Source organism: Equus quagga, chromosome 9, assembly GCF_021613505.1.
Source record: "Equus quagga isolate Etosha38 chromosome 9, UCLA_HA_Equagga_1.0, whole genome shotgun sequence".
Lineage (NCBI taxonomy): Eukaryota > Metazoa > Chordata > Mammalia > Perissodactyla > Equidae > Equus > Equus quagga.
The window spans coordinates 48,068,762-48,088,105 of record NC_060275.1 but is presented as its reverse complement, the minus strand read 5'-3'; the positions used below and the strand labels follow the sequence as shown (position 1 = coordinate 48,088,105).

Below are 19,344 nucleotides of genomic sequence, written 5' to 3'. Positions count from 1 at the left end.
TACCTGCCGGTCTGGAGGGACGAAAGGGACTCCGAGATGGAAAGAGATAAGGAGGCGGGTAGTGCATCCAGAGACCCTATCAAGGCAAGGAGATGGGGTGCCCTGAGGTCGCGGAGTGGGGAGCCCGAGGGAAGGCGAGCGGCAGGAGGAGATGATCAGGCAGAGCGGCGGACAGCCCCCAAGGCCTGGTTTTTTTTCCGCCGCCGTTTGAAAACGAGTTGGGCGCCGCTGCCCCTGCCGCAGCCTGGGAGCTGTTCTCGGTGAGCGGTCGCACCGGCTTTGTCCTCAGCCGAGAGTGATGCTGCCGGGCCGGCGCGGGTGCGCCGCGCGGTTGCGCCGCGCGGTTGGGGCGCCTGAAGCGGGGAGAATTGGCGGCGAGGCGCCGGACTCAGCATGTCGCTGCCTCTGGAGAAAGCCTCTGAGCTGAAGCAGCTCATCCACCAGCCGCTGAGCAGGTGCAGCAGCTGAGCGCTGGCCTGGGGTCCTTGGGCGCGGCCGACTATGGCGCCTGTTTGCCGGGGTCTTGAGCAAAAGCTGTGAGAAGCCCAGCACAGGATGGGCAAAGCTTCGGGTTTGAAGCCAGAGGAACTTTAGTCTCCATGAAAGAGCAAGCGCAGAACGTGCTAGTAAGAGTCTGAGGTAATAGAATGGTGTTAGCGTTATAGGACAGTTGTGGAAATGAATCGTTTATCGAGCGACTTCTGGAAGTCAAATTGAGTATATAAGTTGTGTTTGAAGCATACACCACATCTTTATACATTCATCAGTCGATGGGCACTTGGGTTGCTTCCAGGTCTTGGCTAGGTGAATAATGCTGCACTAAACATAGGGGTGCATAACTCTCTTTAAATTTTGATTTCACGTTCTTTGGATAAACTCAGTAGTGGAATAGCTGGGTCGTATGGTATTTAAATTTTTAACTTTTTGAGAAATCTCCATACTGTTTTCCATAGTGGCTGTACCAGTTTGCATTCCCACCAGCAGTGCATGAGGATTCTAGTTTCTCCACATCCTCTCCATCTCTGTTGAGGCTTTCCCATGGGCTATGAGGCAACTTGGAGAGCCAAGATGTACCCATGGAGGGCCGCCTCTCCCACTTCTCCTCTCAGAGCCAGTGTGGTCCTGCACCTTGGGTCACTGCCGTTGAGGGAGGCAGAGGAAATCCTCTTACCTCTTTCCACTTCCTCCGGGGTGTCCAGCACTTCCACCTTCAGACATATGGCTTCCTGGGTCTCTCATCCATCTTTTGTGTTGTGTGAATGTCCTCTGTTGGTATATGAATGTCCTTTTCGTTTTATCTTAGAGGGGAGAGTCTAAGGGAAGAGCTCACACCACCATGATGCTGACATCACTCTCAACAGAATGTTTTTCCATTTTGAGTTAATTTTTATCAAGGGTGTAAGGTCTGTGTCTAGATTCACTTTTTTGATGTAGATGTCCAGTTGTTCAAGCACCATTTGTTGAAAAGACTACCTTTTCTCCCTTGTATTGCCTTTGCTTTGTCAGAGATCAGTTGACTATATTTGTATGTGTCTCTTTCTGAGCTTTCTATTCTGTCCCATTTATCTTTTTGTCTATTGTTTCACCAATAACACACGGTCTCAGCTATGGTAGCTTTATAGTAAGTCTTGAAGTTGTATAGTATCAGTCCTCCAAACATGTTTCCCTTTATCCATATTGTATTGGCTATTCTGGGTCTTTTGCCTCTCCATATAAACCTTAGAGTCAGTTTGTTGATATCCACAAAATAACTTCCTGAGATTTTGATTGGGATTGCATTGAATCCATAGATCAATTTAGGAAGAACTGACATCCTCATACTGAATCTTCCTATCCATGAACATGGATTATTTCTCCCTTTATTTAGTTCTTTGATTTCTTTCATCAGAGTTGTTTGTTTGTTTTGTTTTTTGAGGAAGATTAGCCCTGAGCTAACTACTGCCAGTCCTCCTCTTTTTGCTGAGGAAGACTGGCCCTGAGCTAACATCCATGCCTATCTTCCTCTACTTTTTATACCTGGGACGCCTGCCACAGCATGGCTTGACAAGCGGTGCCATGTCTGCACCCGGCATCCGAACCAGCAGACCCCAGGCTGCCGAGAAGCAGAACGTGTGAATTTAACTGCCGCGCCACCAGTCCAGCCCCAATCATCAGAGTTTTATAGTTTTCCTCATGTACATATTTGTTAAGATTATACCTAAGTAGTTCATTTTTGAGGGTACTAATGTAAATGGTCTTGTTTTTAATTTAAAATTCCACTCCCACATATTATTACTGGTATATAGAAAAGTGATTGGCTTTTGTATATTAACATTGCTATGCAACATTGATATAATCACTTGTCAATTTTAGGAGCCTTTTTTGTTAATTCTTTGAAGTTTTCTAAATAGACAATCATGTCATCTGCTGAGACAATTTTCTCTCTTCCTTCCCAAATCGTATACCATTTATTTCCTCTTCTTGTCTTATTGCCTTAGTTAAGACTTCCAGTATAATATTGAAAAGGAATAGTGGGGTGGGGACATCCTTGCCTTGTCCCTAATCTTGGCAGGAAAGCTTTTAATTTTTCACCATTAAGTTTGATGTTATGTGTAGGTTTTTTGTAGATGTTCTTTATTAGTTGAGGAAGTTCCCCCTCTCTTCCTAATTTGCTGAGAGCTTTTTATCATGAATGGGTGTTGGATTTTGTTTCATGCTTTTTCTGTATCTGTTGATATCATTATGTGAGTCTTATTTTTTAGCCTGTTTATGTGATGGATTACATTAATTGATGTTTGAACATTGAACCAGGCTTGCATACCTGGCATACATCCCACTTAGTCATCATGTATAATTCTTTTTATACATTCTTGGATTCAATTTGCTAATATTTTGTTGAGGATTTTTGTATCTATGTTCATAAGAGATACAGGCTATAGTTTTCTTGTAATCTCTGTCTGATTTTTGTATTAGGGTCATGCTGACCTCATAAAATGAATTAGGAAGTATCCCCATTGTTTCTGTCCTCTGGAAGAGCTTGTAAAGAACTGTTATAATATCTCCCTTAAATTTTTGGTAGAATTCACCACTGAACCCCTCTAGACCTAGTGCTTTTTGGTTTTGGAAGGTTATTAAGTATCAATTCAATTTCTTTAATAGAAATAGAGCTATTCATATTGTCTATTTCTATTTGTGTGATGTTTGATAGATTATGTCTTTCAAGGAATTGGTCCCTTTCATCTAGGTTATCAAATTGTGGTCACAGAATACTTTATATCCTTCCTTTATAATCCTTTTAATGCCCAGGGTATCTATAGTGATGTCCTCTCCTTCATTTTTGATTTCAGTAATATGTATCTTTTCTTTCTTTTTTCTCAGATAGCCTAGCTAAAGGATTTTTACTGATCTTTTCAAAGAACCAGCTCTTGGTTTCATTGATTTTCTCTATTGATTTCCTGTTTTCAATTTCATTCATTTCTCTTATGTTTATTTTTTCTTTTTTTCTGTTTACTTTGAATTTAATTTGCTCTTCTTTTTCCTTAGATGAAAGCTTAGATTATTGATTTTAGATCTTTATTGCTTTCTAATTTTTGTATTCAGTGCCATAAATTTTATTCTAAGCACTGCTTTTGCTCTATCCTAGAAATTTTGATTTTTTTTTATGTAGTTTAAAATATTTTTTAAATTTCTCCTGAGATTTCTTCTTTGAGCCATGTGTTAAGTGTGTTTTTTAGTCTTCACATATTGTGGTATTTTCCAGCTGTCTTTCTCTTACTGATTTTTAGTTTAATTCCATTGTGATCTGAGAGCAAACATTGCATTATTTCTATTCTTTTTAACTTTTTAAGGTGTGTTTTATGGCACAGAATGTGGTATGTGTTTGTGAATGTTCTCTGTGAACTTGAGAAGAATGTGTATTCTAGTATTGTCAGATGAAGTATTCTATAGATGTTAGTTGTAGCAAGTTGATTGATGCTGCTGTAAAGTTCAGTTATGTCTTTCCTGATTTTCTGCCTTATGGATCTGTCCAATCCTGATAGAAGGACGTTGAAGTCTCCAAGTATAATAGTGGATTCGTCTGTTTCTCCTTGCAGTTCTGTCAGTTTTTCCCTCACATATTTTTGATGCTCTTAAGTCTTCTTGGAGAATTGACCCCTTTATCATTATGTAATGCTTATCTTTACCTCTGATAACTTCCTTAGCTCTGACATTTGCTCTGTGTGAAGTTAATATAGCTACTCCTACTTTCTGTTGATTAATTATTAGCATGATATATCTTTCGCCATCCCTATACTTTTAATGTATATATATCTTTATTTTTAAAGTGGGTTTCTTGTAGACAACATATTAGTCAGGTCTTGTTTTGTGATCCGCTCTGACAATCTCTGTCTTGCAATTGGTGTATTTAGACCATTGACATTTAAAGTGATTACTTATATATCATTGGATTATGTTCTACTATATTTTTAATGTTTTCTATTTGTTGCCCATCTTCTTTGTTCCTGTTTTTGTCTTCTACTCTTTTTCTGCCTTTGTGATTTTAATTGAGCATTTTATATTCCATTTTCTCTCCTTTCTTAGTTTCTTTTTTTTAATTTTCTTTAGGTTTGCCCTAGAATTAGCAATATACATGTACAAGTAATCCACATCCATTTTCAAATAAGGCTATACTGCATCACAGATAGAGTAAGTACTTTATAACAAAGTATTTCTAATTCCTCTCTCATGTCTTTTATAGCATTGTTGTCATGCATTTCATTTATACGTAAACTATAATCATCGAGTATATTGTTGCTGTTACTTTGAACACTTACCTGCTAAATCAATTAAGAATAAGAAAAATAAAAGTTTTTATTTTTACTTTCATTCATTCCTTCTCTAATGCTCTTTCTCTGTGTAGATCCGAATTCTGAGTTATATATAGTTTTCCTTCTTTCTGAAGAACATCTTTTAACATTTGCAAGGCAGGTCTACTAGCAACAAATTTCCTCAATTTTTGTTTGAGAAAGTCTTTATTTTTCCTTCACTTTTGAAGAACAGTTTCAGAGTACAGAATTCTGGGTTGGTGGGTTTTTTCTCTCAACATTTAAAATATTTCACACCACTCTCTTTTTGCTCACGCGGTTTCTGAGGAGAAATCAGATATAGTTCTTATCTTTGCTCTTCTATAGGTAAGGTGTTTTTTTGCTTTAGTTTTTTTCGAGACTTTTTCTTTACTTTGACTTTCTGAAATTTGAACGGTATGCCTAGATCTAGGTTTTTTGGCATTTTTCCTTCTTGGTGTTCTCTGAGCTTCTCAGATCTAAGTTTTGGTATCTAACATTAATTTGGGGAAAATTCTTGGTCACTATTGCTTCAAATATCGCTTCTGTTTTCTTTCTCTTTTTCTTCTCCTTCTGGTTTCTCATTACGCACATATTACACCTTTTGTAGTTGTCCCACAGCTTGGGGGTATTCTCTTCTCTTGTTCTTCAGTCTTTTTTCTTTGCTTTTCAATTTTAGAAGTTTCTGTGGTCATATCCTCAAGTTCAGAGATTGTTTCCTCAACCATATCCACTCTACTAATGAGCCCATCAAAGGCATTCCTTAGTTTTGTTACAGTGTTTTTGATCTCTAGCATTTCTTTCTGATCCTTTCTTAGAATTTCTTTCCCTGCTTATGTTATCCATCTGTTCTTACATGTTATTACTTTTTCCATTAGAGCCTTTAGAATATTAAGCATAGTTATTTGAAATTCCCAGTCTGATAATTCCAATATCCCTGTTATATCTGAGTCTGATTTTAATGCTTGCTCTGTCTTTTCAAACTGTGTTTTTTGCTGTTTAGTATGCCTTGTAATTTTTACTGACATCCAGACTTGATGTACTAGGTAGAAAGAACAGCTGTGAAAGATCTTTAGTAAGATGATAGTAAAGTGTCAGGGGAGGCAAAGGCAGTCTATTAAGTGCTATGATTATGGCTCATTCTTTTAGTGAACTTGTGCCCCTGGGCTGTGACCTTCACAGTGCTTCTCAGTAGTTCCCTTTGCGTGGGAGAGGATGCCTGCGGGGAGCTAGACTTGCGTATTTTCCTTCTCCCAGATTGGTTAGGCTCTGATAAAACCCGAGCAGGTTAGGCTCTAGTAAAATAGTGTTTTCTTGAGAGCAAGCCCGTGTAAGAAGCACAGAATCTTCTGGGTGTATTTCAAGTGACTACTAGCCCCCAGCTTGTTAGAAGCCTGAGGAGACTTTTTTCTCTAATCGTTACTCTGAGGACCTGGTAGGGCTCCTGGAGGTAAAACTCACAAAAGTGTGGGGGTCCCTCTAGGACTAAACCCCCCTGGAGTTTTTAAGTCTCAGACTTGTCCATACTGAACCTCCAGTAATTTGCCAATTACAGTTTAGATTTTCCTACCCTGGTGCTGGTTCTCACAGAGATTTCTGCTCATGGGTTTCTGCTCTGATGAGCTGTCACTCTCTGTATCCACCAGTTTGTCTCTGTAATTTGGGGGCAGCAGTTTGCTCTGTGACCTCAGTTATCTAACAAAGCTGAAATGAGTTGTTTTTCAGTTCGTTCAGCTTTTTACTAGTTGTTAGGACAGAATGGTAACTTCCAAGCTCTTTACATGCTGGACCATAAACCAGGCGTCCTCTCTAATTTTTTATGATCCATTTTTAGGTGTTGGTAGGATATTTTATTATTATTATTATTATTAATATTATTATTACTACTACTACTACTACTAACGGTCTTTGAAATTCTTGTAGTCTAAGTTTGGAGATTAAAGATTAAAATATTTCAGATACACCATTTGTTAAAAATCAACATGGAAAATAAATTTACTTGTGTCTTTAGATAAGATTGCAAAGAAAGTTGCTTCTACTTTAGGAGTTTCTCTGCACAAAATACTTGTATTTCATTAAGCTCACAAAGTTTTTCTGACAGTTTTCAAAGTTTTCACTTGAAAAAAAAATACAGGTAAAAAACAAAGCCCAAAAGAGAAATAAACTCTAATTTATCCACAGTTATTTTCAAGCCTCATTTCTAAATCTGACCTTTCTCAACCTTCTGTAAGTATGGGCTACCGCATTTAGCAGTGAGTAAGAATAAATGAAAATCTCAAGCAACAACTCAAAACCTCAATGACCAGGCAAACTACTTTTGAAAAATAGGTTATAGAAAAACTCTCCTTACTGATGCTGCGGCATGATGACAATTAATTCAATTAACAAGCATATTGAATTTGTGTAAAGACTAGTGGTATAGTGGTTAAGATTCAGTGGTCTCACTACCCTGTCCCAGGTTTGTTTCCTGATCAGGGCACCACACCACCCATCTATCGGTTGTCATAGTGTAGTGGCTGCATTTTGCTGTCATCCTGAAAGCCATGCCACTGGTATTTCAAATACCAGCAGGGTCACCCATTGTGGACAGGTTTCAGCAGAGCTTCCAGACTAAGACTAGGAAGAAGGACCTGGCCACCCACTTCTGAAAAAATTGGCCATGAAAACCCTATGAATAGCAGCAGAGCATTTTCTAACATAGAGCTGGAAGGTGATAGGATGGTGCAAAAAGACCAAGGGGGGTTCCACTCTGCTGTCCGCAGGATCACTAGGAGTCAGAGTCAAGTTGACAGCACTAACAACAAGGCATTGACTAGGTGGTAGTAATATAATCCTGCTTTTTCAAAGCATAATATTTAGTTATGGGATGATAGAATGTTCATACTTGAAAGCAATTTGCTGATAATTATAACTTTTAAGGAAATGTAAATTAAGAAAATACTTACCAGAGATAGCACATTGTTCTAGAATGAGTATGTTTGGGGTGAGAGGGATCTACATCTGGGTGCAATCCCAGCTCTACCATTTGGACAAGTTACTTCTTTGAGGCTCAGTCCCTCATCTGTAAAATAGGAAGTAGGAATAACTCTTGCAAGGTTGCTGGGATTACATGAGACAACACTTAGAGGGAACTGTCATACAGTTGTTGTGCACTATATGTTACTTTCCACTCCTTTCTGTTGGAATACAATTAAGAGTCAAAGTGCTGTTAATGGAGAACAGAAAGTGCCCACACACTTCGGGCCACACAGTGTTTTATTTTTTTAGTTTGACTAATTTGACAACACTTAAAATGTTTTCTCATAAAATCTAGATTTCTGGCTTCTCCGGGAATTTACATCTTGGACCTCCATGGGGCATCAATCTGCTGGAGCTGAGTGGCCATTTTCCCCTTCCGTTTCCCCAGTCTCCATGGCTCCTTATTGTCTAACACCTACTTTACTCACTTAGATGACCTGCCTAACCCAGGTGAGACATTTGTGGTTGAGACATCTGATGAAAGTAAAAATGTGGTTAAAGCATAATGTTAACTCAGGAAGGCTTGCTGAGGACACGTGAGCCAGGTTTTCAAGAAGATTCATGGGCAAACAGTATGTGCTTAATGGTTATGAGCTTAAAGCTGTGAGTCTCTGACTGCACCTCTGTTTGCTTTGAGCAGGCTCTCGGGAATCTTTACTGGGCTGCTTTTGTGCATAAAGATGATCAGCAATGAAGTGTGTAGCTTGACATCACTGAAATTAGTTCACAGTGGAGGATTAGAAAGAGGAATATCTTTTCTAGTACAAGCTTATTAGCTGTTGTTGGTGTACACATCTCCCTCTTTCACCATCACCTCTCACCACCAACAAAACCAAGCATATTCACTGTCGTTTCCTAACTGTAAGGATTAGAGGAATACAAACAAGGACAGAAAAATTTGGTGAATTCGAATAAGCATTTCTTCATAGGCAGGACAAAAGAGAACACTGAGGCAGTTATCTGCATAAATCAGTCTAAAGCAAATCAAAGAAATTTCAGCAAAAAGAAGATCTTGTGCCTGAATTATGGAGCTAATTACCCTCATTATCTCCGTCCTTTACTTCAGTATTGCTGGGAGGACCTGGCCTGAGAATGCTTTTCCATGAAGTGACAGATTCAGAAGTGGATAGAAAAAGTATTATTGTCATTGCAGCCGTGGAGCTTGAGCCTGAGGTTGCCTGTGTCCAGAACACCTGTTGAGAACGTCTGGGCCCAGACTCTGGTGCTCAGACTAACATGGTTGGCTGGAAGAAGGGGCTCTGAGAAGATGATCATGGTCTGCATGCTGGTGAGGGAGGAATGCCGGCTCCCAGAGGAGCCACAGTGGCTTACTTTTCAAAATCTTTACAACTTTAACACAGTCATGGAAGTTATAGATGATTTTCAGTTTTCTGTTTAAAAATGAGTCTTTTTCTTGACAATTTTTAGCAATAAAAAGGGCAACTTATTGATGAAACCCATCTGTTTTCATAGTATGCAATTATAAGATTATTGTAACTACAGGCAAGAAAGCATTTGGATTATGTGGCATTTAGAAATGATAATAAAGATTATCCGTATGATCTAATGTTGTTAGTGCCTTACATTGCATTAGCAATCACCTAATAATGGGGGTGATTTTGATTATGTGGCTTATTTTAAATTCTGCTGTGTTGTAGGCCAATCAGAGTCAAGATGGTTTACTAGAAATAGCTCACATGTTCTTTTGTAAATGCTGCCAGGTACTAGAATTAGAATAATTTAGGACATAAGATTTTTGTTGTTATGGTGCTATGGTCTTCTTAAATCTTCTCACTTTGTACCTTATCCTTGTGCATCTCTAATTCTATTCTTGCATGTCTTGGGTGCATAAAACAACCTCCTGTAGTAAAAACTGTAAAAATTTGTTTTATCCTTTTTTGTATATGTTAGTTTCCTTTAGGTTTTTATGGCTTTTGTCCAGGTATCTTTAACTTCAAATTATGAGCTTTTGGTGGTCAATGAGCAGGGTGCACAGCCCAGGATTAAAATGTCTCCTAAAGAATTGGAAATCTCTGCCTTCCTTGACCTTTCTGCATTCTCTTCCACTGAGGGAAGGAACATGGGAACTTATTCCTCTGCTGAACTTCCTAAGGAAGCCAACAAGATGACATTTTTTTACCCTCTGCTCTGTTAACCAGCCTAGCTGTGGAAGTTATTTGGGTTCATTTGGGATTTGTCCAGTGTCATCACCATCTGAGAATTCAGGATATGCCCTCAGTGCTCCTGAGGCCTGAGTTTCTTGTGCTGGTTAGGCTGTGTCACAGCCTGCTCCCTGTATGCACGCCCTCCACTTAGACTGTCTTCACGCCTCGCCTAGTTTTGCTCTTTAGTTCTACCATATGCCCCTTAGATTCATCCTTGGATTATTTCAGTTTTGTTTGGAAAATATTTACTAGGGAGATCTACTCTTTGACATTGAATATGGCAATGTAGATAATAATTTAGTAAAAAGTTAATAACTCTAGAAACATCAGTAAATTATGATTGCATTGTACTAGGGTCGTTGGTCATTTTAATTTAGCTTATAGTAGGAGAAACAGAAAGTAATGTTTTAGTCTGTACACTCCTAATATCACCGTGGGTTTTTTTGAGGATAGGCAGCAGATATTTTTCATCTCTGTGTCTCTGCAGTTGGCAGAGAACCTGACCATAAATCAGTGTTATGGATGAATAAAGTTAATTCAATAGAAGTTATTCCTGATCACCGTCAGTACACATTTTAGTGCCCCATTTTCCATTCACATGCAGGTCTATATAATGAACTCTTTGTCCTCAGGAAGGAGCCAAGGAGTGGAAGACGACAATGAGCAGCATCCGACAGGAGATGACCGTGATGGTGGACTCGACGGACAAGAGCTATGTCGAGCAAGGTGCAAACTGCGGCTAGACGTTCTCGTTCATGGACACGCACAATCTGAACGGGAGAGGTAAGAGCTGCACACCTTTCTTAGCTTCTGGTACATCTCTCTGGTTTTCCAGGATTCCAGATAGCACTGGGGGATCACAAAAACAACTCCCTAAGGAATTCTTATGCCCTATTGGTTTCTCCTGTCCCTTTGAACGATCCTGAAAGCTTCTCTAATGTGCCACAGGTTGCTTAGGAGAGATGATGTGAAGATGATAGGGACAGATCAGAGAGCACAGGAAGCCACAATTAAGTTTCTGTAAAGACAAGAGCAGTGACACAAAGGCTTCTCTCTCTCAACGAGGAAAGCAGCTGCTCTCATCATCCTTTTTGTTGTTTAGAGCCTATTTGTAAGCTAGCCAGGTGTGGGATTACACTAGGGAAGCCTCTTATAAAATGGTTCACTAAATGGCAGTAACAAGTTATTGTTTGTTTATTTAGCTGACAGGTTCTGCCTTTATTATAGGCCTGTTAGTGTCAATTAATAAGTTAAACTGTATTTCCACTTCACAAGTCTTACATTTCCCACCAGGTGGTCAGCCCAGCTCAGCTCATACCTTCCCACTCCACCACTTGTGATCCAGGTACAAGGCATTATTTTAGGACACTAAGAATTAGGTTGATTATATGAAGTACAAAAGGAGTTGGGAGTACATGCCTGGTGATCTCGGAGACCTGAAGTAAATGCTGTGGTATGTGTCTAACTGTGGTTCACAGCTCTTCTGGGTTCAAGGTCAGAGGTTTCTTTACCATGTGAAATCCATGTCCACAAGCTTCCGCTTAACCCTGGCTACATAATCAAGATGTTGCTCAGCGTGGGGATGGAATAAAAGTGCAGTTACTAACACAAGTGCACATGGGCTAGGGGCCTCGTGACTGCAAGGAGCACAGAATCCGGTCTCTGGGGGAAGAGGGCTGTTACCAGAGTGGACAGTCTGTCCTCATGTGCTGACCACCCATTTGGCTTGTTCTGGTTCTGCAGCTCTGCCCCTCCACTCCTCCTCTCTCCAGGCACCACATGGTCGGTGCCCGTGCCTTCTGCTGTGCCTTGCCTTTCCCCTACATTCAGCTAGACTTCCTAGAAAGGCTTATTCTTTCTGCTTGGAGTGGCTACCGTTGTCCGCCTTATCCCGCTTAGAGGCTCTACGTTTATTTCTTCTACACGCACTCCTGGCCCTTTAGAGGGGGAGTTCAGCAGACACACCTTTGACTCTGGGGGGCAGGATGGCACTCCTCATCCTTGGTCATTCTTCTTTGCCCTTTCATGTCATTTTCAGTGTAGATGACAGAATCTGGTACTTCAGTATACCATAAACAACATCCCATTTTGTCATTGAATTTTCTCTGCTTTATTGTAGCAAGTAGCATATTTTCCATTAAAAATATATATATTGGGGCTGACCCCATGGCTGAGTGGTTAAGTTCGCACACTCTGCTGTGGCGGCCCAGAGTTCAGATCCTGGCGTGGACATGGTACTGCTCGTCAGGTCACATTGAGGTGGCGTCCCACATGCCACAAGTGGAAGGACCCACAACTAAGATATACAACTATGTATGGGGACGTTTGGGGAGATAAAGCAGAAAACAAAAAAAAAGAAGATTGGCAACAGTTGTTAGTTCAGGTGCCAATCTTTAAAAAGAAGAAAAAAAAAAAAAAAATATATATATATATATATATAAAATTCATTTAACTGCCAAAATAAAGCAACTTAGGATGCATTTCTTGTGGGCTGCATCCTTGTGGGTGGGAGAATATCTTCCCACCACAGACAAGGTTAGAATTTTTGTAGTGGTGATTGTTTGTTGAATGTCACTCTGAAAGGGACCACACAGATATATGTTCTCACTTTCCAGGATAACCCGTTAATGTTCCAAATTTTCTATTTCATGATGAAATTCCTCACAAATAAATTTATTTGGAATTACCTGTCCAGAGAGCAGAAACTGTCTACATTAGTAGTTTCTAGGCTTCTGAAGTTTGAACAACAGGGAGTATTTGCCTCTGGACAGGAAATTTAACTTGGCAGTTGCTTTTTAAAAAGTGAATGTATCTGTGGAAATCCACAAATGCTCATGCAAAGAGGACGGCTGCAGAAGCTGGCGCCAGCTTCCCTGGCTCGTCTGCCATTGGGCATTATTGTGCGCCTCCCGTCAGTAAAGCCAATGGAAGAAAGACGGCAGTAGGCGGTCCATTTTCCTCCCACTCTGGAGCAGTGAGTAGATCTCATCGAATCCCATACATCGGGAGTGACCCACTGGTAAGCTTGGCATTATGCTCTCTTAATGTCTTGAAAATAAGCGAGCAGTTACTGGGGGAGGAAACTTGCAGGAAAAGTGTTCATTAGACCACTAGGCTTCGCGTCCCAAACCTGTTACAAGTCTGGGGATGTTTGAGATCTTTTAGGGTTGGAAGAAAGTGAGGGCAGTTGGGAGATGAGTAGCTTTTAGAAATAATACAGCAGGAAAAATGAGATAGGAGAATTTAGGAATAAGAATGAGCATATTTGTGAGGAGGGCATCATCTGTCCACCAAAGCAAATGGGAGTCGTACACAAAAAGGGGAAAAATAGATACGTATGGCGGACGGGCGTAATTTTTACAGTAAAAGACAGAAGTAAATACCTTTCCTTTTTTAAAGGTGAAAATAAACAGTTATTTTGTATCTGCTTTGTGCATTTTAAGGACCACATAAAAATGTCGGCAGGTAATAGGCAGTTTTGCTAACCTCAGGTGGTCAGGGAGGAAGAGAATAACAGAAGGAAGAGGAATAACAGGGTGGAAGGAGGAGGGTATAACAATTAAATCTTGAGTGTTTCAGGGAAATATTTCAAAGAAATATGAGCATTTTTATAAGGATTGAAAAGACTAGTAAAACAATGTGTAGGCATGCAGCTTTCATCTTAAATATAGCACATGTGAAACATCACCTTTATTTTTCATAAACCAGGTCATAGCATTGTGGAAAGTTCTCTGAGTATCCAAAACATGGGGAAGGAGAGGATTTAATTTAGCAAACTACAAAAACATTGACATTCAGAATATTCTTCTAAAGCCATGTGTGACACATTTCCATACTCTTAGTTGTAAAACATCAGCTCAGAGGCCAGCTGATGGCGTAGTGGTTAAGTTTGAGTGCTTCACTTCGGCAGCCCAGTGTTTGCTGGTTCAGATCCTGGGCATGAACCTATGCACTGCTTATCAAGCCATGCTGTGGTAGGGTCCTACATATAAAGTAGAGGAAGGTGGGCATGGATGATAGCTCAGGGCCACTCTTCAGCAAAAAAGAAAAAAAAAAAGAGGATTCGCAGCAGATGTTAGCTCAGGGCTAATCTTCCTCCAAAAAGAAAAACTCAGCTCAGTGTGATACTCAACTTTTACAAGCAAAGCTAGAAGTGAAAATAAAAATCTAATGCATTTCTCAATTCAAAATGGTGGATGTAGGGTGGGTTTTTTTTCTTCCTTCGTGGCGTAAGAAAATCTTTTAAGTGATAGAAGTGTTTGTCCTCTAAAGTACAAGAATTCCCCAGAGACAGTGGGGAATGGTAATATTTACCACGTAAACTTCGGTACATCTCTGCTGTTTCTTCAGTCAGGTCTACACCAGTGTGGTGTCCATGTAAGTGATCTCAGAGTGCCGTAATTTCAGGAATTAACCTCTCCACAGTCACTGATTAGCTTTTCTCTTGTTTACAGCTGTGTCTTCACCATCGTCCTTTACATTACAAACAAATAGACTGAGCACATCAGTGCCTAATTCCTATTACCAGATAACAGATTTTTCCATTGGTTCATCTCTTCATAACCCCTGAGCAGTCAGAATCAATCCATGCTCACTTTGCTGCGCTTGAGCTTAACGTGTTGGATGTGTTGTAACCTGATGCTGTCTGTGGCTTTCTAAGGGAAAATCGGGAGGCCTTTCGTCAGTCATTTACTGTTCTTTCTCTCTACTTTCTCTGCATTGACCGTCTTGTGATGTATGACAGACCCATTTGTGCCATCTGCAGTTTTAGGTGAGAACATTTCCCTTGATCACAGTTTATTGCAGGAGCAATTTAGAAAGTCAGGGGCTACTCTGTAGGAGACTGGAGTTTTATTCTGTATGGTACAGTGATTGTAAGCAGGACATGGGGGTGGTGGGGGGCATAAATAATAAAAAGACTTTTCTCCAAACAGTCTCCATTGATAAGAAGAGTTTGTCACATGTGTGTTGGAAATGATACCAAAAGATTCAAATGAACAGTCCCAGTTCTAGTATTCTCCTTTTCTATGCACAGAATTTAAAGTCAGATCTGATGTCAGGGAAAAGCACAGTATGTCATCCCTCAGCTGTGTACTGCCAGGAGCTGAATTCTGTCCATGTGACAGCCGTAAATGTGAAAATATCTTATTATTTTCATTTATTGCTAAGCACTAAAAACTTCAATGTCAAAAATAGCATATTTCTACTTGCACCACATGTTAATTCAGAAAAATTATCACTAGAGTTTTCGCCTCCTAACCCTCCTCGGAGCCACTCAGGGCACCCCTAGCATTCCAAAGTGTCTGTCACACAGTGGAATTTTGAAGGAGCTGATGTTCTCAACAGCAAAATGAGAAGATGCACTTTATAATCACATGGTTTCTTGTGTGTCAGACGTCACTAGAAATGAAATAAAATGTTAGCCCATTGGGGCAGAATGCATTGAAAATATGAAATGTTCACAGAAGGGAGTTAAAGAAAACAATCCTCTTTGTCCAGTGTAGAAAGGGTGAGGAGAAATGGCGTTACCTGGCTTTGATAATCAAAGAAGTGTGACCTACCTGTTGCATGTGAGATGCATAAACAACCCAACTATGTTCTCTTTCTGCTGCTAACTTTGCTGAAAAGGAGCACAACACAAACAACTTTAAGGTGTATAACGAGAATTCCATCCTCAGCACTTCGATTTCTGCTTCCTAATTCTCTCTACAGGAGTTTACAGGCTCACCTTGTTTTATTGCACTTCGCTTTATTATGCTTCTCAGATACTGCGTTTTTCACAAGTCCCTCCACCAGCAAAAAGATTTTTGACTCACTGAAGGCTGAGATGTTGGTTGGCATTTTTTAGCAATCGGGTGTTTTTTAATTAAGGTGTATACATTGTTTTTTTTACACATAACGCTATTGCATATTTAATAGGCTATAGGATAGTGTAAACACAACTTTTACATGCACTGGGAAACCAGAAAAATTCATGTGACTGGCTTTACTGCAATTGCAGTAGTCTGAAACAGAACCTGCACTATCTCCTAGGTATGCCTGTATATCTTTGCAAAATTGTTTTTCCCCCTGTGCTTCTCTTTTTTCTAAGTTGTTAATTCTAAGTTGTTACTATTTTTATATAGAGGGTGATTTTTTGTCCTTAGGGTGTTTACTGGGCTTAAGCAAGTTTGTTGCCTGAGGACAAAATGACCTCAGACAGAAGTTTAAGAATAGACATAAACCAGAATTTTTGAATTTGTAAAGTTTGAAGTCTAACAAACAAAGCCGCCCTTTTAATACCAACTATAAAGGAAAGAAGGCTACGTTTTTATTCTTCTCATAAGTGAGGGGCACAGGCTAACCTCAGGCACCTGACCAATGCAGTCTACATGCAGATGACATTTGCAGAAGCTTCTGAGAGGGAAAGATGATGATTTCTTTGTGTGCTATGGCATTCATTCTGTGGTTCCTCTAGTAGATGTTCTGTCGTCGTGGGGGCTGTGAGTGGGGAGGGCTAAAACGTGCATTGTCAGAGGGAAGAAAATGTTCATATTTCATAGCGGGATTAAGATAAGCTTATTAAATATTTTTTAAAATCACTGCTTTGTTATTATGAACACTAATGACATCTTTTAAAGTTGGTTAGGCTTCTTTACCGAGAGGGAGTCACTTGAACAGACAATTCAAGCAGCAAAAATTACACACATTGTGAAAAATAAGTCAGCCAGATTAACAAATAACTGTTATTATGTCTAGCTTATATATGTACCAAGGTAACAAATGGCAGTGCTCGAGGACTGTTCCTTCCACACTGTTAGGTACAAATGTGAATCTGAATTCAGGATTAGTGAGGTTGTCACTTGAAACCATGGAAAAAAGATAAGGTCTGCCTCCCCTCTGGCACTTTGTGAGATTAGTACTATTATAATTTACCTTAAGACAAGAAGAAACGTTCTGTTGTGACTCCAAACTCGGGCTTAACTCCTCTAGCACCTCCACCTTTTATTCTCACATGCTCAGGTACTCAGCCCTAATGGATAGAACTTTAGGATGCCTCTCCCTCGTTTTCTGGCAAAAAAATAATTGTAAAAAGAGAGATAGGTAGAACCACCCCTACCTCAAAAATATAGCACTCATTTCGATTCTAGATTTTTCAGCTGGTTCGTTGAAATTCAAGATAGTTTATTAAAGAATATAGGTAGAATTTGGTTAACTTGCTCAGGAAATGTAAATGAGAAAATGTGTCAAATACAAATAAGACTTATTTAGCCATGACTTGATTCATGGAAGTTGAAAAGGAATTAGGATACTATTTTAACCTGCTTTTTGTTACTGAGTGCTTAAATTAAACACATCCATCCTGACATGATGGGAGGATTGAGGCTTTGCCCTCTGACCACCTATGAATAGAAAACTCAACTGTAAAATTAAAGCAGAAAATAAAAACTACCTGGAATTTTTCACACAGTACTGTTGCTCCTGCCCTGTTGGCTTTTTCATCTCCTTTTTTCTCCTAATATGTGTCTTCTTAAAAGTGCCATTAAATGGTAAGTTCCCCCATTTGCCCCATGGAAAAGGTGTGAAGGGAATCGGGGTGTGTGTCTTATCTGTAGCTTCTGACAAAACCAGCTGGTTCTGCTCTGTGTTGGCCTGCATGTTAGCTCTTGTAGAACATTCCATGCATGAAGTGTGGGTCTGCCCTGCAATATTTTGTCAAGCTTTCTGATCCTGGAGCGTGCACAGTGACTCATCAGTTTAAAGTTCTGTTTTCTTTTTCCGCTTTGCTTCCATTTCATGTATCAAGTCCACATTTTCATTGCTAGCTTTATAAGCCAAACCATTTTGACCATTTTACTTTTGCTCACAGAACATTTGTACAGAGTTCATTTACTTCATCATGCAAACTAGTTAGCTTATCTTTGGAAGAATACGTGACTGGTTTTATCAGGTCTTGATGAAGTTTCAGATTGAAACTTCTATAAACGTTAGCACCCAAAAGCTAGAGGGTTCTTACCGCATAGTTTTGTGAAAGCAATATATCATTTAGACTGCTTTGTAAAAACAAAACTTTTTGCCTCATTCCTATCAGTATTGCCAGTTTCATTTAGATTTGTAAACATTGAACTTTTCCTCTTTGCTGAGCCATCGTAAGGATTATTGCAGCCATAGGTTGAGGGGATGTCAGCAGCAGCTTCTTAGCGTTCTCAGTGACCCTGATGTATCCCGTTAGTTCTCCCTCACTTTCTCTCTACCTTCTTTTCCTAGATGACCACACGATGGCCACTGAGATGAGCACTTTGGTGCATTCCCACACTTAGAAGAATCACGAGCCGGCTGACGTGCGCTGACAGACTGGGAAGCTTCACCCCGCTATCCAGGTGGCAGACCGGCGTCAACATCACACAGATGAAGTGTTTAGAGGGCTGCGGCTTAAAGGAGGGATATGAAGTGACCATGAGCTTCGGGCCAGGGCTCCTTCTCAGCCCTCCGGGGCCTGATGCCAGGGACTGTGCTCCCAGCTTATTCAGCCAGCAGTGGGACCGCATGAAGGCTGGCAGGAAAGGACCAGACATTTCATCCATGGATCCATTTCCTTCCGGCTGTAAGACTTATTACCTGGAAGCTAAGTAAGTATGTTAAATGGAACAAGGATGACCACTTCACCTTTTTCATATTCCATATAAATTTGTAATGAAAACAGAGGCTTACTACGAGGCTCTCTTTCCCATTCTTGATCACCTTTCTTGGCTTTCCCATAATTATGATTTTTGTTTGTTTGTTTGTTTTTTTGAGGAAGATCAGCCCTGAGCAAACGTCTGCTGCCAATCCTCCTCTTTTTACTGAGGAAGAGTGGCCCTGAGCTAACATCCGTGCCCATCTTCCTCTACTTTATATGTGGGACACCTACCACAGCATGGCTTGACAAGCGGTGCCATGTCCGCACCTGGGATCTGAACCAGCAAACCCCAGGCCGCCAGAGGGGAACGTGTGCACTTAACCACTGCATCACCAAGCCAGCCCCATATAATTGTGATTTTAATCCTAATAATTTTGTGGTAATTACCTCAGAAAGAAACTGTCCACTTAAAACAATTTTAGACCAACCATGATGTCATGTGGTGGAGATAAGACAGCAGTAAAGGGACTGGCTAGTGTCATGGCTATGGCAGTTGTTATTGTCCTGCCAGCCCAGAGAGCGTGTTGCTGTGCTGGGATCTAGCACGGACAGCTTTCGGGGGCATTTCCAGGAGCAGTGATGTTCTCTCACCATATTTAAAATGGAGGGCCCACCCCTTTCACAGCCTCTGTCATTATCTAATGCTGTTGGAAAGTCATTCAAGAAATGAAGAGAATTAATTGATTTAAAGAAGTCTGAT

At 40.2% G+C, this 19,344-nt stretch overlaps 1 long non-coding RNA gene across 2 annotated transcripts; it reads left to right on the top strand.

Annotated features, from left to right (window-relative positions):
• The first annotated feature begins 283 nt into the window (after window positions 1-283).
• Window positions 284-18,786, top strand: LOC124244721 (uncharacterized). Of its 2 annotated transcripts, none has more exons than XR_006890101.1 (4): window positions 284-455; window positions 8,116-8,270; window positions 10,590-10,768; window positions 18,233-18,786. It is a non-coding gene; the product is annotated as an uncharacterized LOC124244721 (long non-coding RNA). The 2 variants fall into 2 exon arrangements; XR_006890100.1 differs by lacking the exon at window positions 284-455 and adding an exon at window positions 482-639.
• The last annotated feature ends 558 nt before the right edge of the window (window positions 18,787-19,344 follow it).